We start from the raw sequence: 25,231 nt of genomic DNA on the forward strand, positions 1-25,231 counted from the left end.
ATGTTGTTGCTTGAGTGATGCAACTGGTTTCTTGGTGGTGTTGGCAGGGCAATAAACTTTTATTTAGCAGTGTGCATGTAGTATGTGTACTTTAGTAGGCTACAACATAAGCTGTCCTTCCCAAGGAAGCTACATGCTAAAATATATCACACAGACTATGGTTGTGTCATCTGCAATAGGTATAGTAGTTTGTTACACTGTCAATGGTGCTTAGCCACCACTGACAGCCCACACGATGTGTGTTACACTGTCTGCATACAATCTTTTGGGATATATTGTGTTTTACCTCAACATAGTCATGATTGTAAGACAGTATCATCTACACCCTTTTGGTTTCCTAAAATGTGTTGGGTGCTAGGGGTATTGGAGTGTGTTGTGGTTGTGTTCCATTGGAAAAATATTATACTGTTATGTGGTTGTGGTATGAGCATGTACAGGATTCAAATATTGCTTATTGTTACTGGTATGTCTGCCAAAGTAGTGTTGATATACATGGTGGCCTCACATGTAAAATATGCTGTGAGAATTGCAAACAAGTCATGTACCTGTGAATGTCTGGGAGGTCAGTGTTGTAGCTATGCTAAACATAATGTCACTGTATTTGCATACAACCCATGGTGCACTGCACCTTTCTGTTGGCTGTGTTACAGTATATATTATTGCAATATTCTGTAAGTGTTCCATAATATGCTGAAAAATGGTGTTTAAACCACCACCTTCATGTTTCACCGAATATTTTCATTTTGTGCGTGCGTGTGTGTGTGTGTGTATGTGTGTGTGTGTGTGTGTGTGTGTGTGTGTGTGTGTGTGTGTGTGTGCGTGTGTGCGTGTGTGCGTGTGTGCGTGTGTGTGTGTGTGTGAATATGGGTGAGACTGATGTATATCCAGCACAAAATACAAGTCATATGGTCACATAAGCCTATTTGTTCAGCATTAGGTGTGGTAATGAAACCATCTATTACTATTACTACACAGAATTAATGAAAAACACAGTTAACACTAAGAATTTCAATAAAAGTCAAGAATATCTTGGGAGATGAACGAATTGACTTTGGCATATCAGCAAAATATAAATTGCTAAAATGCTATGCATTATTCTATCATTTAAAATAACCTGTGTGTGCCTATGCAGAATTATTCTACATGACAAGGCCATGTGTGTGTGTATCATGGAGACATACAAGTTGTGTTACAGCAAGTAAGGAACCCACACACTATCCAGGTTCAGTGTGGTTGCTGTATGTTGTGTACCAAAATACCACCATTATTGCCAAAATGTACTGGAACTATGGACTTGTTCCTTAAAAATTTATCATTATGTCCACCTATCCTAGGGGGCATTTGGTCCATATCCATGTAACACAGGTACAGCCACATTATTAGACATCCTGAAGTTATCCATCCAAATCTGTGGTGCACCAGGTGCACCACACAGCAAATGACCAGTGGTATGCACTACATATCCCATGATAACTTATTTTAGGTCTATACACGTGCTGGCCTAAAAATGACATTAATAGCACTGAGTGGTGACGGCTGTCAGAAACAGAGTAGTGTCATGGCCAAGGCTTTTGACACTATCCCCATGATGGTATTATTTAAAAGTTAAAACAGAATATAAATCCCTGCATTGTCCACTGGATTGCAAACTGGCTTTGCAACAGATCCCAAGTAGTAAAAGCTGCTTATCCCCTTTCTGAAAGTAAAATTTTAAATAAAGGGGCACCATGTGGATCTGTGCTGTGACCTGTCATGTTTGGCATTTATTTTGCAGATATCAAAGCCAATGCTCCTGAAGTGAGATTGACCACGCTTACCAATGATTGCAAACTGGGCACTGTCAACCTTTCTTCCACTGACATTAAACTGCTCTAACAAGGGTTGTAATACACACATAGTTGGAGTACTGAAAACAGTTTCAAGCTAAATGCAAAAAAAAAAAAAAAAAAAAAATGCAGCATAGTAGCATTCAGAAAAAACTGCTCTCACCTCATATGGTATAAGTAGAACTGTTCAAATAGATGTGGTCATAAGTGACTTGAGTACTTATGCAGACAACTATCTCTTATTTGATTAATATGTTTCCACTATAGCAGGACATCATTCTATATGTCCCAGTTAATTTCCTAGGAAATACCTTTAAGATCCAAAGAAGACATGTTGACACTGTACACTTCCCTTATCAGACCCATAATTTAATTCAGTACCCCCTTTGGTATGTACAAATCCAAAACTATTAAGGGCCTTAAATTCTTCAACTATACCGATAGATTATAATGACTTTATTTATACTCAGTAGTCCACTGGTTGCTCTGACGTGAACTGTATCGTACATTCTGAGTCATGAAAGACCTGATCCTGTTTGACCATCTATTTCTTCATAAAAAACAGTAACTCTACAAACACCTTTACCAGAAACCTAAAAATTACACTAACAAATAAACAAGAGTCACAAGAGGGATAGGTTTCTAACGCAGTATATTTCCAGCTTATGGAATACGTATCCACTACAGATCAAGCAAAGTACAACCTTATCTGCTTTTAAGGTTAGTCTTGATGACTGGATGGGCTGATATAAATTTACACCAGGGCTATCATGTACAGCTTTACTTAACATAGGAGTTGAGCACTATTAAGTTTACATTTAAAGTGGCAAGAAATTTTAAGTGTGTTTACTTAAAATGTATATGTCTTGGTAGCTAATGGTCCTAGTATTGTTTGTGTGTTCCTATACACATTAGTCATAGACAGCCTGCACTATAGCTTATCATACTATTGATGATAATGTGCATTTTTTCCAAATGGTCCAGTCAATGCCACATCTGACAGCAGCTGGCTTAAGTGATCTATATCTGTAGAACACAAGTTACATTAGTAGTGTAACACAAGTGCATCGTCAATTAAACTAGTCAGGCTTGCAATTGTGAACAGTAAACTCATATAGCTCTATGTACCTCAGCACTTATGCTCTCTTAATACACCTGCTCCACCCTGTCATTACTGGCATTCTGTTCTTATGCATGGAGCACACATGTACATATTGCTGCCTGGTATATATCACACATAATCATGTTCCAAAGTATCCATGTGACCGTTCATGCATTTTCATAGAAATACCCATGCACATTACAAACTACCACCTGAATGCACTTTTTTTGTATCACATTCTTATGGTGTGAACTACATGATGGGTTTGTGTAGTTGTGCTTCTTATTGTATGCACTTGCAGATAATAGCTATTATTGCAGTACATGTATATATGGATGCAGGCTTCTTGATGCAACGGTCCATTTATTAATTCAGTCATACACATTTCTGCATGTATTCCACATGCAATCTATACATAGAAAGTAGCAGTATAGCAAAGTATATCACAAAACATAATGCAAGCAATTGGGAGACGTACACTGATAGAACAATGCATGTTCATGTCAAAGATATCAGTAGAAATACTAGGTTTATTATTATAAATTGAAAGATTCAGATAATGAAACCATATCAGACATATTATGAGCACAGACACACACACACACACACACACACACACACACACACACACACACACACACACACACACACACACACACACACATTCACCAATACATACTCTTATGGATCCCAGTCCATTTGTGATGTGAGCATCCCCATATTTTGGTATATATGAATGTATGGCATGAGGGCAATTCCTCTGGTGCACTGCATCCCACTATGTCAAAGCCTACAGTGGAACAGCAGTGAAGGGATTCTGTACTGATAACCAGCCATCCTTAGGGAATGAGCAACCTGGAGCCGCGCTAGCAATATTTCCAAAAGCACTGTCCCAGTGGCACTAGGTCCTGGCCGGCTGTGCTCGGCCTTGGTACTTTGCTAATATATGGATTTTATGGTCCCAATGCTGCATCAAACATTCTGAGAGGACATAGAACTCCACATTAGCCTGCCAAATTCTATGTATTTATGGACTTAATATGCACCAAAGGGATTATGTAAATGCAGAAAATGATCCTGTTCAACACATTGCATGTCTGTAGTTAAATACAGTCACCACTATGACTAAATGTGACAAATTAACTTACAACAACAGACTAGGCTTTGCTTCACCACAGAGGCCATAATCCAGCAATAAGTACAGAAACAGGGACAGTTACACACACACACACACACACACACACACACACACACACACACACACACACACACACACACACACACACACGCGCGCGCGGATATACACACACCTCTCAGCCTGCAGACACTGAAAATAGGTACAACGGCCCTTAAAACGTAAGTACATTCAACCAAAAATCTGGACATCCAATTAGCAGAAAATCTGAACACCAAATAACACATAACTCTTCCTGCTTCCAGGAGGAATATGGGCTAGTACATACAAACACATTTAAGAAAAAGAAAGTGACAAAAAGTTATGAAAAAAAATAAGCGTTTTATCAAAGAGACAGTTCAAAATCAGTAGAATTTAATAAAATGGATCGCAAAATTCTACCACACAAGGAATTTATTTTTGCTTCTGAAAAAAGGGAGGTATAAAATGTGTATCATCTTTCTTTAAATCATTGGTGTAAGTAGTATATCAATCAGGCAGCTCAGTGGTGCAGTGGATAGTGCTGTCACCTCATAGCAAGCAGTTCTCTGGTTTGATTCTTGGCTGGGTTACGTTTGCGTAGGTTTTCTTTGGGTGCTCCAGTTTTTTCCCACACTCCAAAAACATTTAGTAGGTGGAGTGGACACTCTAAATTGTCCATATTTTTGAGTATGCTTATGAGTGAGAGATATACAAGAACAATAGTGGCAGGGCTAACCAGACAGTGGTGTAAACTTTGGCTCTGGATGATTATCACTGCTGAGCAATAGGAAAAAGGGGTGGTGGATGGATGGACTAGTATGTTGATCATATAATATGGTTTTCTGTGTACTAGACAGTTTCATAAATCATGTATGTTCAGGGATATTCAGAAAATTGGGTGAAGAGGTAAATCAAGCCTGAAAAACAGAGACATGCCTCCAAGAATAACTACATTTGCAGGGGTAATTAAGCCTGAAATATGTATGTTCCCTCAAAATAGAGTTGAGAGGTCTGCACACACACACACACACACACATACACACACACACTTCTCTCTTGTATTTTGACTGTAATTATATCCCTTCATATTGAACAACTACATGGCATTGTATCAAATGTGGCTTTCCAGAATATGCATGGGATACAATAAGACAGGCTTCCAGAATTTGTTAACTGTAGTATACTTTGCAGTATCACAACTATGTAACAATGCATTGCAGAGGTCAGCTTACAGGCACAAATTGCACCATGCAAAACCCAGTACAGTTGAGGCCTATAATATATAAAAATCTGCTTCATTTTAGCTCCATATTGCAATATCACATTTGAACAACATGACAGCACTATCAGTTATAGGTATTAAGATGTCTTGCTACATAGTGTAGTCCTTCAGAAGATTCCATCTAACTTCTTCCAATCACTCAGCTAATTGCATATGCATCAGGGGGTGCACTTTGTTATACCAATACCTCACTTGGATGTCTATCTGACAGATTCTGGGTGATTTATTCCCATATATTGATCACAAGAAATGCCCATTGATGATCCTATAGTCAGGATTTCTATCCAACATAGATATGGAACATAACTATGGTGTCCCCGTGAGCCCAGTTCAGGACATAAAACTTATCCTTGCCTCCTAACTTTTGCCATCTCTCTATAGTCTGCTGCCTGTAAGTTATTTATAACAGAATAACCTTGAAGAAGTGAATTTTTCAAGCAGCAATGCTGGGCATGGGTTTTGCATGCAGGTGACTTTATGCATAGACATTGCTAACCAGCTGCAATAATTAGCATTATGAGCATCCTAAAATGTGTCTGGACTTAAGCACTGCAAATATGCTGCAATATCAGTTGAAGCCACTTAGCATCTGTCTTTCTCTCTACTGTTAGAAAAGAATATGATTATGCAACATTTTATGATTAAATAGCCTCATTAAGGGGAACTGGTATAAAGCATATTTAGATTATGTCAGATGGCAAACTGCTACCTACAACTAATGATTATTGTTCTGTATTCTTTGTGTTGATGGAATTCAGTGTTATTAACTTTTGGAAAGTCTTTCAAGTTTTAGATACATGTACATATTTCTCAAAGCATTCTACATGTGTACATCAACTGAAGCCATCTACATCTGTAGCACTTTTGCTCTGCAGGCTATTATATTCCTTTAATTTTTATGACAGGATGGGTTCCTTAGCATTTCTAACTGTGTTAATCGCAGCTGTACTGCTTGACATCCACAATAGTAAAGTTATGTCCTACCATGATTCTCAGGGTACTGCCTACATTCCTTGTGAGATTCATGGCTGGTTTTATGATTTTGAAGCTGTGTAGTCTCAGGCATCCATATTCATTCTCATGAGTGTTGCCACCTGCAAGCATGTCATCCACAACCATGCCACCATCAATGGTATGTCATCTACAATTGTATAGTGCAGTATTTACATGGGTCTGAGTGTTGTTTCCTGCTGTCATAATTCACCCTAGGCTAGGCAATCCTATCTTAGGATCTCAACCTATTAGCATACAAAATCTGGACAAAGCTAAAAATAATGGTGGGACAAAGTCCCAAAAATAGGGACAAATTTTAAATACTCATCTTAGAAACTTAGAAAGCTGCTAGAATGAAAGGTCTTGCATTTCCATACATTTCCTGATTGATATGAAGTCTATAACTCAAATGCCTGTCATTATTTAGTGAATTCAATCCTCAGTGATTTGCCATAAAAATCCAGAAAAATCACACGTTTTGTGTGGAGCAGGCCAAAAACATGAGGCAAAATTCTGGGCATTCTGCAAAAATCTGTACAATTAAGAGATAAGAATCCCATCCAGTTTATTTACTTATTTGTTTTTGTTTTATTTATCCTTTTGTTAACCAGGTTAATCCCATTAGGCTTGTGGTCTCTTTTCAAGGGAGACCCATAATATTATCTTAGACTAGGAGAAATTTGGCCACGGTATCAGGGAACTTTCCTTGTAATTGTTTGCGATCGGTATTCGCAGAAGTGCTAGCCATTAATATGTGCACACATCTTGTTATTAGCACAGTGTCAGCTGGGAGGATGGTATGTGAGATGGAAGAATCAGTACAGGGAGTGGAGGTGAATGCCAGCTTTAAGAAAGAGTTTGTAGACAATGTAGAAGACTTGAACGTTTTATTCCAATAACAAATTTTTGGTAAGATGATCTTGACAGCACAAGAAGAATGCATAGTTACAACCTTCCTTTCGGAAGGGTTGTGTGATGACTTATTGAAGGATATAATTAGTCGAGGAGAGCTGATGAATGAAGTTTTATGGGGCAACATCACAGATAGAATCAAGAAGGATGATAAGGAAGACCAGAAGAAGCAAATATCCAGAAGAAGAGAACATAAGCGGAGACCGTGGCAACTATACAAGAAGGGCAGAAGAAAAAGAAAAAGGAAGACATATTAAAAAGAAATTCATGATAAGAATACAAAGTAAAAAGTGGAAAGAACTGAACCAATAATAGGTATGGGACAATTTAGCATTACCCTTGAGAGTAAAAACACAAGAGTTAAGAGCTTTCATTTGATTAAGAAAGAGATATTTTCTTACATTTATTTTGAAACTGTATGAAGAAATTTTTATGTGAGTATGAAAAAACGGCAGCATAACAATCCATGGAATGACCATATAATTAAAGCTTCATTACAAGAGACTAAAAAGAAAATACATGTGCAAGACTGGACACAGGTTGAAAGACAGACTTTAAAAGAGCACTTAAAAATACTTGCAATGAAGTAATAGACATTTCAAAAGTGTATGACAATGGGGGTTTATGGACTGGGGATATGATTATAGTATTGTTTTAAAAATGGACAAAGAGAAAATTATACATATTCCAAGCAGTAGAAATGTCGATGATGTTGCAAATTCCTAGGGGCAATAGTAAATGTGTGTGTGTGTGTGTGTGTGTGTGTGTGTGTGTGTGTGTGTGTGTGTGGAAAAGGACACCTAATCAGAAATTGTGATAAAAAGAAATGTTATATACATGGTAAAACAGGTCACAGAGCCATAAAAATGTGAACTTGAATATTGTACATGTAAGAAAAAAAGGTAATTTATGGATGGATTGCAAGGAAAAGGAAAAGGAGTGAAATGTATAAATCAAAGTAATGATAAAGAGCAAAGTGGAAATGAAGAGGAGAAAGAAACAGAGGAAAGCTTAGAAGAAAAAGGGAGACAGTACAAAAAATAATGAATGACAGGAACTAGAGGTAATATTAGAAGCTAGTGACGCAGAAGATATAAGTTGGAAGGTAGCAAGAGGGAAAAATCTATTGGCAAAAGAGCAAAAGACAGAAAAAGAAAATTTAAAGGCTTTAGTATAAAAGAAAAAAAAAGAAATGGTTAATAAATGCAAACAATAAATGAGAAAGGTGATATTTTCTAAATTAAGAAACAGCGAAAAAAATAATTTGAGTATTCTTTCAGTTAATGTTAGTAGTATAAAGAATATAACAACTAGAATAGGAACCATAGAATGGAGTAACAAATGTAAAGTAGATATTATTATATTAGAAAATATTAGATTCCTGACTTACGATGAAAGAGTGCAAGCACACAATCTATGTGATAGGGAAATAATATGGAATACTGGAAATGAAAATTGTGCTGAAATAACAATATTATGCAGGAGAGTAGTAAAAATACTGGTTGTTATATTAGTATTAATAGGAAGATTAACAGTTATTTATTTAAGGTGGCAAGAAAAAGTATATAGAATTATAACTATTTATGCTTTTCTGATGTGTAAAGAGAAGGAGCACGTATTTCAAAAATGATGTAAATATGCAGATTATAATTGTAGGTGATTTTAATTGCTATTCAGGGGGAATAAAAAGAGGAAAAGATATAAAGAAAATATTTGAAGTAATAAAATGTGGAAATTGGTTGTATGCAATAAAAACATGCACATATGGAATGGGTGTTTTAAAAACTGAAAGTGATTATAGCTTCAGAAGGTATAAGTATGACGGAAGAAGAAACCATTATAGCAGTAAAACAGAATTTTCAGATCATTTGGCATTATGCATAGAAATAAATAATAATAAAGAATATATAAAGATAGGAAAAGGTATAAACAGAATAAACAAAAAGGAATGGAATGAAAAAAGGAAGCAATTATTCAGTTATGGAAGTATCATATCTCTATGAAACCATTTTAAAATAGTTGGTCTGAATGGTGGATTACTTGTAAAAGTAAATATAGATAGTTATTTATATTGCCAAAGAAAAGTAAGAAAGAAAGAATAACATGAATACGTAAAAATATTTATTTTGAAAACAGTAATAGAGAATATTATGAAAGACAGAAAGAGATTTATAAAAGAAATCAAGATAAAGTTAAAAAAATTATTTTATAAACAAAGATATTTTTACAAAGAGAAAAGTAGAAGTATCACCATATTTAAGTAAGAAAGTAAAGGTAGATCATAGCATAATGAGAGAAATGAAAGATAAAAAGGGAAGCTTAAAGCAACGTCAGCAACAAATTATGGAAATTGTTATAAACTATGTAGAAGAAGTGATTAAAAAGAAAAAAATGGAAAGCTGTGGAAGGGGAAAACATTTTCAGAACAAATTAATAGAGAAATTGAAAAAGAAATTACAATATGCAAACTAGAAAAAAATGTTAAAATAGTTAAATGTAGTATCTGCTGCTGGGCCTGAGGGCATTGGATTTAAAATGTATAAAACCTGGAATACTAGCAGAAAAAAAAAGATATGTGTTGTGTATTTAATGAATTGTTAAATAAACGTATAAATTATAAAGAATTAAGTAGTGGAATATTAGTTCTGGTATATTGTTCTTTGATACTGTTGTCTATGTAGCATATATTTTTTATTTAGTATTATACATGGCAGTGTTTTTTCTAGGGTCTTGCTAGTAAGAACTTAACATTTCATCCTTTGTAGCTCCTACTAATTGACTGTCATATCCATCCTCTTTTAATGACCTTGATATATGTGATGATTCTGGTGATAAACATGAGAACAGTGGATGGTGAGGATGTGCAGGTGCCATTGTTAGCCACAGTCACAGACTACACCACTTCACATCTCCATATTGTCTAGATGCCACAGCATACAGTTAATACCCTGTTGGGGATGATCCCACAAAGCAGAATGCATGTTGGTAAGACTTTATGTCAGGTTTTCGGGCAACATATTTATTTTGTGTGATGGGTCTGTGGAAGAAATAACTATGTTTGTAGATAATTTAAATCACAGTACCAACTATTTCAAATTTACACATTGCTGGAATAAATAAAGTATTCGTTATTTGGATATTTCCATTTCTCATATGGCTGGTGGACTCAAATCCAACATATTTAGAAAGGGAACCTTTTGTAATGGATATTTGGATTATTGCAATGACCACCCACATTTTCAAAAGAAAAAATTGGTAAAAGGGCAGGCTATTCATATAGCTAGGATAACATCTGACTATGGGGATATATGGGGTGAACTTATGAAACTTAAGGAGATGTTTCTAACTAGGGGCTATCCAGAAAAAAATGGTTGATTGTTATATCAATGAAGTATACCAAGGATGGAGGGAGAAGTTCAAGCCCTTTTTAGGAACAGGTATGGAAAAATCAGGGTGAGTTATTCAAGATGTTAAGTTTGAGAAGGCTTTAGTCATTGAGTACAACTGTTATACTAGTGACATAAGACGTATTGTAAAAAGGAACTGGAACATTTTTAGGGTGGATAAAGAATTACATGACTTGGTAGGGCAAGAGACTATTTTTATATATAAAAGCAGAAAATTTTTAAACAGCTTTTTGAAGACAGTGCACATAATTTCACATCTATGAATAGTGGAACTGGTCCATGTGGTAGTCATAAACAATGTTCTTTTATTATCAGGGAACGTAACATATCATTAGACAATATGCTACAGAGTAGGGTAGTGTTTCAAAATGGGAACTGTGGTACAAGCAGAATAGTTTATCTAGCCAAATGTGATGACTCTCCAGCTTTCTATATAGGAAAGACTGAGAGAGAATTGAAAAAAAGAATATATGAACATTTATACGATATTACTATAAAAAAGGAAAAAGTGCTTTGCATAATTACTCTATTTAATTTGTAGTAATTTCACCCTATACACATTTGATATTTTAGGAAATATGAAAATGAGCCGCAGAGGTGGTGACTGGAAAAGTCTACTGTTAAAAAGGGAACTGGTACAGCAACTTAGGCTTAATGCCATGCTTCCTCCTAGCTTAAATGAACAAGTTTCACTTAAACCTATTTTAAATGAGAGGGCAGATTTTATATAAAATTACTTTTGTATCTACTTGTGAGTATTTTACATGACAGATTGGGGGATGAGAAAAACTTTGTGTACTTTATCACCTTAAAAGTGTTTTGTTTTGTGACACAATTATGGAGTATAGACCTGCATTAATTTTAGGGATGGCCTTTAAAAAATAGTTACCTATTGAACCAATTACCTACTTTAATTAATTGCAATTAAAGAGAGGTGGAATTTTGTGAAGGTATATATAGAGCGATGCAAGCTGGTATGTTTTATCTGATGAAGTCTCTACTTAAGGGATGAAAGTGCTCATTACTTTTGTATGTGTTATGTTACTAAATTGCCAACCTTTTAACCTTTGTTGGAGTCAAATTGCACTTTTTTAGTTTATTTATTTGGATTATCGTGTGCTACTGTGTTTTAACATGCAACAGACATTACTCTGGTTGTGCTAGATATAATGTTGACATACCTACTATACACATTCATGTGCCTCTGTAACTACCTATTAGGTGTCCTTCTGGTACAACCCCATCTCTAAATTGTGCCCTTATGTCACTCTTCCTCCATATGGAGGCATCCTGTTCACTCCTGGGGTATGCTGCTGTAAGATGTATAATGATGCCCACCAAGCACACTGACAGTTAAGGGAGGCCATTTCTTCCACGTATAGTACAATTATGCATCATTCCTGAATTCCTAGGGTTTTGATTGCTATACAGGTGCAATCTATTTCACTAAGGACATATAGAAAACCGATGATGGCACAAACGTTTCAATGTCAATCTGCTGTTTGTGAGATGTACTTGTTTAATTGATATATTCCATTTTCACCAGTGTAAACCAAGTACCAAGGATACTTCAGTCTGTATTTGCTAAGCTCTTCAGGAATAGTTATGACTAAATGCTGAAAGATAAGTGCCACCAAGAGTGTCTGAAGCTGAAACACTCCTGGCTGCATTTTCACTGTAGAAAAGGAGCATTTTCTGATAGCAGAGTAAATGATTGAATGAATCTTGGTTTGGAGGTAGGTACATGCCATTCAATAAATATTTTAGAAATGTGCAGTCTATGCCATGCAAGAGCTTGCTTTCAGCTTTAACACCGAGGATCCATAATACATTCGGCACCTAGATTTCCAAAAAAAGATGTTTAATCAACTATTTTTGATTACTTGATGGATAGTTGAGTACAAGGCAGATAGGTATAATTTGTTAACTATGGTTTTACTTTAAACATTCATTGTGGGCACCTCAGAAGGATGACAATATACAAATGTGACCTCATATCTTAGCCATTAAAATGTGTTTTATGTTGCTTCTGTCTTAATGAAGTAAAAAACATTTTCTGAGATGCTGTCATTTATGTTAATTTTTTTTGTGTGTGCGTGTGCTTGTCTGTGTGTGTGTGTGTGTGTGTGTGTGTGTGTGTGTGTGTGTGTGTGTGTGTGTGTGTGTGTGTGTGTGCCTGTGTGATTGTATTGCTATTTTTTTGTTGTGCAGTTACCTACCTGAGGAGCAACCTAGCTACCAATGGATGTTTTGTTTAAAAGTATTTTTTCAGTCACTGTTGACAGTTTACCTATGATTACATGAGTCACTGTTGACAGTTTACCTATGATTACATGAGTCACTGTTGACAGTTTACCTATGATTACATGAGTCACTGTTGACAGTTTACCTATGATTACATGAGTCACTGTTGACAGTTTACCTATGATTACGAGTCACTGTTGACAGTTTACCTATGATTACATGAGTCACTGTTGACAGTTTACCTATGATTACATGAGTCACTGTTGACAGTTTACCTATGATTACATGAGTATATGCTTGTTTGATGAGCTGTACTTTAAAATGTTTAAATTTATAACACAGGATTATGAGTGCTTTCTGATGTGCCATTTTCATGACTTAATCTGCTTTAACTGTATTGTTTAACATACATTTGTGCCAGGAATTATTTTTCTGTGTAACAGAGGATGTTCCCTGTGTTGTCACTTTTCTACACATTTTTGTCAGATGTAAAACATCTGGTTGAAGCAGAAACCAACAAATCCTACTTTGGCAGTGATTAAACATATAATGCATGCAACATGCTGAATCACTGAAATGAGTGATATATAGAATAAATTGAATAAGATTTCAGATGGAGCATACCCCCTCAAGGAGTGAATGGGTAAATGCCATTTTTTGATGTTGTTCACATTTTTCCTCATTACATCCCCTTAACATTTGTATATAACTCCATCTCCACTCCAGTTCAGAGAAAATAGCATATTTGTGGTTGCAAGGCTGCCAGAGATAATTGGCTGTTTCATCCAAAAAAATAACCATTCTCATCTGGTAGTGTACATTATATGTGAGTCAGTGAATTATTTATTAAACTATCTAATTGCTGTTAGTTTTGTGAATGTTTAGTTATGTCATTGTATTAACAGTGTAACTATTGCTGATTGTACTCATTAATGACCCCATTTAGTGGGTTTGTCCTTCAGTAATGATGTTAATATGTCAGGGCTATGACCAGTAACAGACCATAATAGGGTGTATCCTTTAAAAATAATTTACTTAAGTATCTGTACTATAACGTTCAATAACATTCAATAAATAAAACATTTAATTTGCTTAATTAATGGTATTCTAGATACTTCTGGTCATTATTTGTATACCTTTCTGCTAATTTCTATAAAATAATTATATTACAATATATTATATTTGATTTTCTTATAAATTAGTTGGTCACTGATGTACAAAATATACATATGAGATTCTTACTATTTGCAAAAGCAAGACATTTAATTTAATTTATTTTACCCACTGAAGTCACAAGTTATGTGACAAGAGATTATGGGCCTACCTGTGTAGAGTTAGGATATTGGTACGGGATTACAGAATAGTCATAAATGACATTTTTGGTCCACTTATTGTTGAAAGTGGCTTGAATCACTTATTAGGTACAGGGATAAAAGGACCATCCCTACAACTGACAGACATGTTCACTGCTTGCACCAAATGCCCAATGCAGGTTGGTTAGTTAACATGATAGTGAGAAATAGTGATTTGGAGACACATATAGTGGCAGTAACAAAGACCTCCTTATCTGCTCATTCCCGTGTATCTGAATCCAACACTCTACTGATAGCTCTAGTGCTCTGCCTTGAGACCAATGCATGGTGTTAACAAAGGCACTACCCCTACTTTCACTCACACACAGACAGACACGCAAACACATGCACATGCATACTCAGATACCAGAGCCCAGACATGTATGTACATACACAAGTTCACACACACGCACACACCACGCACTTCCAAACATTTCCCCTCACATCAACATCTACTCTTGTGCAAAGAGTCGCTAGACTCTTGCTGACAACTCCAGAAACACTCACTCATACACCCACACATGCATACCCATGTACACTTCAGAGCATGCACACACACACACACACACACACACACACACACACACACACACACACACACACACACACACACACACACACATACACATGCACACACAAGACACACACTGATACAGATATCCTGATTTGAGATTCCCTACCTAACCCACCTCATCCAACTACCCAGGCAGACAATTACAGATATGTAGATACATATACACATACATGCATGCACAAACTACTCCCCCACCTCCACATCTTTCCAGAAGTTATATGCACAGCAAGTACTGCTTTAGGAATGAATGGGTAAATGCCATCATTTGATGTTGTTCACTTTTTTCCTCCTAGATTAAAATGTTACTTAGCCAAGCACATCAGAAGCCATGGACATTGCCAGAGAGAGAGAGAGAGAGGGCAACACAAAGTTAATTAGCATTAGTCACCCCCAATGACTTCCTCATTAACTTGTGGCTTTGCCTGAGAGACCAACCACACTACATGCTGAGGCTTCCCAAGGGATAAACTTCTGTAATAGAATGATCTATAAATCAGGAAGACATACTATGATATAGAAACATTCTGGGATAAGATAAGTAAGCCTTTCTGAGTCTCAGGGCATTTCCAGCACTCATTACTATTTATTATGCACTCCACTGTGATAATATGCCATTGGAATAAAGATAATTTCTGCAGTCTTAAGACCTTTTTCTCTAATAATTGGAGGTGCTCAACAAGGAAAGCTACCAGTTAATTCAGGGAATTCTTGTTTGTTTGATCACAATTTTATTCTTCAGATTGCCAGGATGGATTTGAAATGTATCTTCAATCAGAAAAAATTGGCAATGTGCCACCTTGCACTTTGAATTCACACAAAAGTGTAATTTATCTGTACTCCAGATTCCATGGTAAACATTCTCGATTGTTGTATTTCCGGTTACATAAAAACCCAACAAACTCTGTGGATAGCTGAAATTATTTTTTTAACTTGTTTTATTTAGCTTTAGCAAGTGGCCAAGGTGAAATGAAGTAATGCTTTTCAGAAAAAATATGGTTGTACACACTGTAGTAAGAATGTTTGTAATTAAACACATTTTGTTGAATTTTGGGCACCTTTCTGTTTAAAGATGTGTTTGACTTCATACCAGTAATATGAAAACATTGACAACAATATGTGCGAATAGTATTCATTCACTCATGCATACCTACTTTATCCACTTCAGGAACATAAGCAAACATGAACCTAGCCTAGTACTCAGTGGGCGCAAGAGAGGAAAACTAATACTGGACAAGGTGCCAGATTATCATAGGATAAATAGACACAGACACACACACAAACACTCACATGATGCCGGATGTCTTTGTGATACAAGATAAGTCAAACCACAGGAAGGGCATACAAACTCTGTACAGAAAGCAACCCAACAGGACACAGAAATGGACAGTCAAGCACTGTGAGACAGCAATGCTAACCACAGTGGAAATGTGCTGATCCATGAATAATATATCATGCATGAAATTACCAAGAGAAATAATATTAATTTTAAAAACAAGTTGTTTGATTGCAAATCTAACAAACAATGTGGTGCTCATACTCAGTAAGAAAGGAAGATTTTTATTAAGTTTTTATTTATTTTACATTTGTTTTCTTGGAAAATCCGACTGGGCCAATAGTCCATTTCAGCAGAGGCCTGGTGAGAAAAGCTCCACACATATAGCAAACATATTCAGTACATATTTTTGCAAAGTAACATAAGATAACACTAGAAGCAGTACAAACATTTGCATATCAGAAATGGTCAAACAATAGTTTATAAGTAACGTGTTTGATTTTTAGACAGACAGTATCTAGAGAAACAGTATACAGCAGTGTGATACAATTATTCAATGCATATACATCTAAACATATATTTTGATGAAATAGGAAAAGAGTACAGTATGATAGGCAAAGGATGGAGGAAGCGGAGAGAACTGAGATACATGCCATAGTGTGTTCAGCCTGCGTTTTATTGAATATAAATCCCAGTGCTGTGTGAATGTGCTTGTACTTTCTCAATGACTTCTAAAACATTGCTTGTCTTGCCTAGATTATTAAAATTCCCTTTCCCATTACCAGACTGTAGTAAAGCTTTCTGTCTTCAGATCTTAACGGACATGCCAGTTAAACATGTTAGCATCTCATAGAAATTGCATTAACCATCTTATTCTGTGCTAGTAATGTCAACTCCCATGGTAGAGTGAAGAAATAATAACATAAAGTTGAGGAGAGAGCACATCTGTCTCTAAAATACAAGTAATCAAACTGCCTACTGAAATTTGTGTCAATCCGATTGCCATAAAACACATATTATAATGGACTCAATGAGCTATTAACTCATTTAAACATTTAGATGGGGTTGGAAACTGGCTGTACTTTGGAAAGAGTTTTTCTTTTGCAATAGCAGGCATATTTTCATGTTATACTATATTAAAATAATTGTCAAAGTCAGTATGTTTATATAACATTTAGTGAGGCATTCAGAAATCACTATCAGAAAAAAAGCTTAGTATGTATCTCATGCAAATGATAGCATAATGACATGCAAAAGAGTGCCAAAATGCTAGTGAGAGCTATCACATATGCAAATGATGGAAACCAAACAGGACAGTTTGATACAGAAGGGTATAAAGTTAACATAATGTGCTTTGGAGATAAGCTATTCTGAAAACCATAATTTTTCACTGTACAGGAGCATTGCCCGTGCTAAGATGCCAGGAGTAGCACTTGCAGTTACTGGTTAATATGAGTTAGTGGATGACTTGGGAGCCAATATATATGCTCCTACCTATCACTGCTCTTGATGTCACTGAAGGGTTTGCTAGCAGCTAATATACTGCAATGGCAGGACTCATGTGCAACAAGACACCATAATGGAGGTAGCAGACATGAAATCAAGGGGGATTAATGGATTTCCTATCAGTGAGGAAATTAATGTTTATATAACATTTGCTGTCCTTGCTACAGGGACCTTTCAACATTTCTCAGGAGGCATGTTAGATGTCTTGTAGCCATCAGCCATGTGATTTTTTTACATTAATTCCTTGATGTGAAGCTGTAATATATGGAGGAGTGAATTTGGTTTCCTCATACATCAAAGGAGAGAAGTACCACTAGTTGGGCATTCTTTGATATAGCCCATTAACCAAGTTTCTTGGGACAAATGAATGCATCAGCATTGATATGAAGGCTTCACCTACTTCACATGGCATCTGCATGGCATCCAGTGTAATAACCAGAAGGGCTTTCACTGCATGAACGTCCTAGTGGGGTGTAGTGAACTGGTGTTATATACAGAGTGTTTGTACATCATCCAAGCAATTCCCATGATTCCCATATTTAGCACATGTGCAACCTTTACTAGAGTTTTGCATGGGTGACGTTCCAGAAGGCCATTTATTTTGCAGGTGTACACATTGCAAGCCAGGCAGCCTCAGTAGTCTTGTCCTGTGAACGTAGGTAGTAAATCTTTTATAATGGTGTCCTAGGCCATCTGGTGCAGGAGATACTATGGCAGAAATGGTGTTTAACACCTCACTGTCATGACATATAGCACTGTTGAATGTGTGTTTGCAATGCTATAGGCCAGATTAGATACATTTGGTCACATACTACAGTAGGCTCTAGAGACCTGTAGGATAGTATCTGTGTTGAAAGCTGGTGCAACATGGAGAGACTGTACCACTAGCTGAAGTACATGTGGCAGCAACAGAGGAGGAGATAGATGAAGAGTCATTCGGGGAACCAGTTACTGTGAGACCCTTATGAAACAGATAATAGGTGCAATATATTGTGACACTGGCGGAAATGCAGTATTTAGTCCACAACTATGAGTAATGACATGACAAAGACAGAATAAAGTTGATGCATTAACACACCCAGGTTATGTATAAGAGAGCATTGACTGGTCATGCTGCTCAACAGACAGTTCTATAATCATACAGGCCAGAAGAGTGTGCAGGGCACAGTTATAATAATTTGCACAGGTGTGATGGGCCACTATAAGAGAATACAGATGTGACACCATAGGTGGAAGGATCATTGGTGGTAAATATGGTAGCCACACACAGAAACAGCCAGGAGGTTGGGAGAGTCAGGGATTACATCCTCCAATGATGGCATGGTGCATCCAGTGTAATTTTGACATAGTGTACCATGTGGCTCTGCAATGTCAGAACCTGAGGAATCCCAACCAAGGGGTGGCATAACATGTTGAGATCACGTATGCACCCTGCCCCAGCCACCAATGGGTTTCTCTAGTAGAATGGGTAGGTGCTACTTGCAGTGAGACTACAGTGAAGTGTGATGGCATTGAATTGCAGGACATTAATTAGCTTGCCTGAAAATATGCACCTACAGTATAGCCAGAAGACAGTTGGCCACATCCATTGCAGTGCCCCTGCCTAGGGAGGTAGCCATTGACATTGTAGACAGGAAAAATATCTTCAGAATGGTGTGCCCAATTTTCATAAACCTGATGTGGATTGTGCAATGTATATCCATCACCTAACAGAGATATAGTGGCCTGCACCTTGGTGAGGAAATACAAGGAATTCTTACACCTCCATGGGACATCTTTGTGTTGGTGATACAGCCCCAATGGTCAGCCTGTTTCTGGCAATTTCTTGTGTCTTGCTCCTGGCATGTAGCAACATATCAGTTATCCTCTTGTACACCTCTACTACTGTCTTATTATGGCTACACAATCCACTGATATTCTGCACCATTCCCTAGCAAACATGGAGACCTTTATGTTGTGCTTCTCAAAAACACATATGTAAATATGTGTGCATGACCAGAAGTACCACCTCCTGTATGGTGAACTTTGCCAGTCATTGCCATTCCTTTAGTCCTATTACAGGACATGTATAGCTGTGAGTTATACATGTCAATCTGTGTGTGTAAGTGAGACTGTCCAGGCCTTCTAACAACTGGCTCATTACTATTTCCAGTCCCTTTACAGTGGACACAGCCTTTTGTGCTGCTGTTGTGTAGCCATCCTAACTCTGTGCCATGCTGCCATAATCAGGCAGCAGTGGGTATATTAGCCATGCTTGTTTTCCTTCACACCTGTCCAGATATCATAGTATGTGCCATATACCTTGCTGCATGTCATGCATTCTATGTGCATATGGAATGTTGTTGCAATATCTACAAAGCATGATAACAACCAGACCCAATGTACTGTTCCTGTGTTCTGTCTAGATGATTCTCCCCAAAGGATTTCGACCCCAGTTCTGCCCATTCCCCTTTGATCTATCAAGCTGAGCCCTCAGTAGGACTGCAAACTCTCCTGCCCTGCTCTCTTTACCTTATCAGATTGAACCTCCTCAGCAAGACTGCAACCTGTCCTGCCCTGCCCTGTGTCTCTTGCCTGTCAGGTACAACCAGCCCAGCAGGACTGCAACATGTCCTGCTCTGTTCCCTGTGGCCTATTGTGTTGAGCCCACCTGCAGGACTTCAACTTGGTCTGTCCTTGCCCCTTTTTCCTGACAAGTTTTGTCTCCAGTGCATTAGTCCCATGCTATATTGTGTGCAGAATTATCTCATATATCCCACTGTTCTGGTACTGTTCCTGTTGCTTCCTTACACCATTGCTTGTTACTGCAGTCCCAAATTCTGTTACAAGTAACCTTATTTGCAATATGTTTGCCCATATGGCAGTGCACTCTTTTGGCCACTACATTCTGATTCTCCTAGCTCCTGAAATATATATATTACTATGTCTTTTATCATCTAAATTTTTTTCATATCACAGTAGGTGATTTTTTTTTGTGAGCATTTCTGAATCATACCCATAAAGTGATACATTATTAGCTATAGTCGATGCTGCAATGTTTATATCTGCTCATTCCTAGGCTGGCAGTTTATACGTGGTATATACACATGCATGACCACTGCAAAGCTTGGTTATGCTATTCTCACTTTGCATTGCACTCCTGGCCAGTTGTATTGCACTACAATTAATGCGATCACACTGCCCTGCTGCCAGTTAATGTTCATCATATGGTGCCCATTATGTTCAGTCATGTGCACCAGGCTATTAGTTTTCTTCAATTATTTTCATTCTAGGTTAGACCTAGGCAGTGAACTTGGATTCTCTGTTCTAGGAGACCATCATGGTGCAACAGGGAGTGAAACATCTTCTCTCACTTACTAAAATAGTAGTATAGGGAAAGCCTGCTAGGAATGTATGAGGAGCCCCTTACAAAGTTGATGTCAGACACCAGCTTGACAGGACACTGAATATTGCTAGTGGAATCACCAAATCTGGCAAGCAGAGAGGCAAACATATTAACATGAGGAGGCACCACTCAGACTTTGACAGTGGGAACAAGATGTTGGGGAGAGGGCACCATCTTATTATTGTAAGCATTCGTGTCTTGGTCTGACACGGTACAGACCAACATGTCATCCTACAGTCTGTTGTAAATTTTAACAGCTACTCACAACCGTAATTTATATTACAAATGATGGAATTAGGATTTTTTTCACACAGTTTTTTAATTAATAAATGTAATTTGCTATCATGCACTGATATATTCTGTACTTGAATGTACTTGCACTCTCAGTGCCACATCTCTCTAGTCCCTCACAAATACCTTGAAGAAATCCTCTCGCAAAAAAAAAAGAATGTGATTTACATGAAAAATGAATACTTTCTCTATTTTAACAGTATTCACCAGCAGCCATTGAACTTACTGTGGTTACATTTAACCAGATCCCAGTCCGGTCCATTTTACCTCAAGTAACAGACGATACCTACACACCAATGGACTGAAATATGCATTCTAAATGTAAGAAGCATTTAATATATAAGTGAACAATTATATGCCTAGACTGAACATTACAAACCTGACATATTAACCATAACAGAAACTTTTTTCCAATCTCATATACTGATGAACAAATTCTCTCAGGCAATAAGATTTATAGGATACACAGGTTAAACAAATAAGCTGGTAGCATTATATTTCTATTGATGATCATCATAGAAGTAATACTTTTAATAAACCAATAACAAGACTGGACAAATTTGAACTACTCCAGGTATAAAACTAATTTAATTTTGGCAACTAGATATAACAATCATCTACCATTTCTCATACAACAAATATAACATATTTGAAGTTATCCGCTCCTGGATAAAAAAAAAAAATAATAACAAAGGCTGAGATTTAGACATTTTATTGCTTCAAGTGCTATGTTGGCAATGCCATAGCATCCAACAAAGCAATTGTAGTATGTGATTAAGAGACTTGATAAAATCACATGGAGCAACTGTTCACTGGCATGTCATTATCATGTTTCTGAATGAACACTGCATGGTTATAGGTAACTGCACTAATATTCCTCCCACCTCCTGTGCGCGCACACACACACACACACACACACACACACACACACACACACACACACACACACACACATACTGATACTCTTCTACACACACAAAGTGACACACAGCCCCACTTCTGTCACAGAAAGAAGGTATGCACTTTGATTTTTATTTGCTTCCCAAACACTGTGGTAGAGCTATTCTTTGAATCAACTTAATTCACTATCCTGATCCTGGAGAAATGTTTCAGGGAAGTGCACATGGCTATTTAGCATTAGCCATGATTCTCGACTGTTATGTTTGCATACAGCCTTTGTCAAAGACTGGTATAGCTCTAGGTTCAGGAGCCTTTATACCGCTGTAGCTCCACAGCAGTCACTGAATTTCTGTACATAGTGCACTGAGCAATCCTGCTACAAATAGGATTGAACTGTATGTTATATATTTCTGAATCTTAGGGAAAATATTTTAATTTGGGCAATGAAAATACTTACTGGATGAAAGTTTTCTGTCATCACACACCAATACGGATCTACTACTTAGCAATCTATTTTGATTAAGACAAATCATAACCAAATCCTCTAGAATCAATAAAATCACAGGCAGACAGAACACATTTGACTGGCTATTAACCTGCTAACATAAACACATATAGTCCGCAGGTATCCTCCCTGACACAATAAGCAACCATAGGCCAACCTACTTAATCTGGGAGAAAACTAAAATATAAAAGATTAGAAAAACATTTTATATAGCCCACCTAATCATGAAGGGATTCACATCTAGATCAGGGGAGGTCATAGTGCCTCTTTACTCATCCATCATCAGGCCCATAATTGAGTACAATGCCCCTTTTGGGATGTACCTTACCAGACACCTGCAGCAACTGGAAAGACCCCAAAAGTACCTCTCCAAGAGGATCAAAGGGCTCAAACAGATGCCATATGCTGCCCGGTTAAAGAAACTCCAGCTCTACTCAGTGGCATACCGCCTGCTCAGAGGCGATCTGTGCCTGACGTATAAAGCCATGTCCAACCCGGAATTAATGGACATGCTGCACCTCAGAAAATCCAAATCCCATCGAGCTACGCGCTCGAGAGACTTGAACCTCAGCACTGAAATAAATAGGACATGCTGGAGGGACAGATTTATAACCCAGAGGCTCCCTTCACTCTGGAATAAAATCCCAGTCCAGGTTAGGCAGAGTCCCTCATTGACTCTCTTCAAGAGGAATCTTGATGAGTGGATGGGGGATCATAGGTTTACCTCGGGTATCACTTCTGTGTCACTGTTAGACAGAGGCACAGTATACTAACCTCGAAAAAGGGCGTAGCAAAATTAATTTAAACTGGGTGGCGAAAGTCAAACACACTCTGGCTAGGCTTATAAATGCCCTAGGGCAGATAGCCTACTATGAACCTATGAACCTATGGTACATTTAATTTTAACTAATTCAAGGAAACACTTAATGCCTTTAATGATTTACTCTGGCAATGTATTTGAGTCGATGTAAAGTTCTGACTCTTAGAAGAAGCAATGAGTTACTTAAGCCAGTCCTAGACATCCAGAATACAGATGCATCCCCTACTAAAAGAAAAGTTAGAACCACACCTGCCCCATTATTAGTGACAGAAACAAAGGAACTGATTTCAGACTGTGACAAAGCCTGGAGAACCTAGAAAAAAAAACATCAAACTCCAAACAGTATAAAACTTTAAAATCTTCAGAAGTAAAATAAAATGCAACAATCTAGTGCCAAATGAAAAAAATACTATCTCACACTTCAAACAAAAAATAACACTAATACGTAATTATTAACACCTTAATTAAATGAGGAAGAAGTACCAAACTAAACCCCCTGCCACATGAGTCTATCTACACTATAGCCTGCAGGTTCAATTCTCATTTCATACGTAGGACAAATGTCCTACTAGGTTAACAGTATACTAACAGTATAGCACAGCAAACACCAAAATATGGAGGTACTGTCAACCTGCAATCACTTTTCATAAAATAGTCCAAAACTACCCAGGGTAAAATCCCAGCTAAATTCCAACATACTACAACAAATATAGTATTCATTAAGAATACTCATATATAGATCTATAAACGAACAAGCACTTCCCAACACCAGAATAACATTCACATAAAATTCTCATCCATAAAGGTGGCCAAGAACAGACCACACTTGCTAACAAACAACACAAACAATAGACCCATAGTCATTCTATTACCACTATCTGAAAGTCTAATAAACAGGTCCTAGGATAATTTATTTGTTTATTTAACATATGCTGACTGGGAAAGTCTGACTAGGACAGAGTCTATTTTCAGTGGAGGCCCTGGGGATAAATGCTCCAGATGCAAGTCTTTGGAATGTGGGAGTAAACCGGAGTACGTAGAGGAGACCCACACAAATGCAGGGAGGACATGCAGACTCTACACACAAGGCACCCCAGCCAAGAATCGAACCAGAGAACCTCTTGCTTTGAGATGACAAGACAATGTTGACCGCTTTTTATGAAAGCATCTTGGAGCATGAGCTACAGGTTAACTTCCACAGTGCATGGACAGCTGAATGTGGGAGGAAAGTGTAATGTGTTAATGATGGTGGAGCTCTGTAGATCAGGGAAAAGCAACATAGTAAGGTGTGGTAAACACATTACACCTTATTAAGGAGCTACCTTCTGCCTCTCCATGTAATGCTGTTTTATTACACCCTTCAAAGTCCTAGGAATTGTTTGTGAGACATCTGCTGTTACTGCACTCCTGATCTATGACACACAGTAATGACAAAGAGTCAAACTAAACATAGCAGACGAATGCATTTCTGCAACTCCATGCTCTGTTTATCAATAGTCTTACATAACTTTACAACTGTACAACCACAGAAGCATGGGAAAAGTCCATTCAGTTAATCCTAGCTAACTTGCTGTCAGACAATGTATGAGCAGTCATTCATATCCTATTATTGCTTCATAATGTACAAGTGCAAGCAAGTGAATACTTTTAAAAACACAAACACTTTTTAACAAATTCAGAAAACATGCTCCAACATATGCCAT

This window comes from Protopterus annectens, chromosome 3.part0 (assembly GCF_019279795.1).
Source record: "Protopterus annectens isolate FY-2018-M chromosome 3.part0, PAN1.0, whole genome shotgun sequence".
Lineage (NCBI taxonomy): Eukaryota > Metazoa > Chordata > Ceratodontiformes > Protopteridae > Protopterus > Protopterus annectens.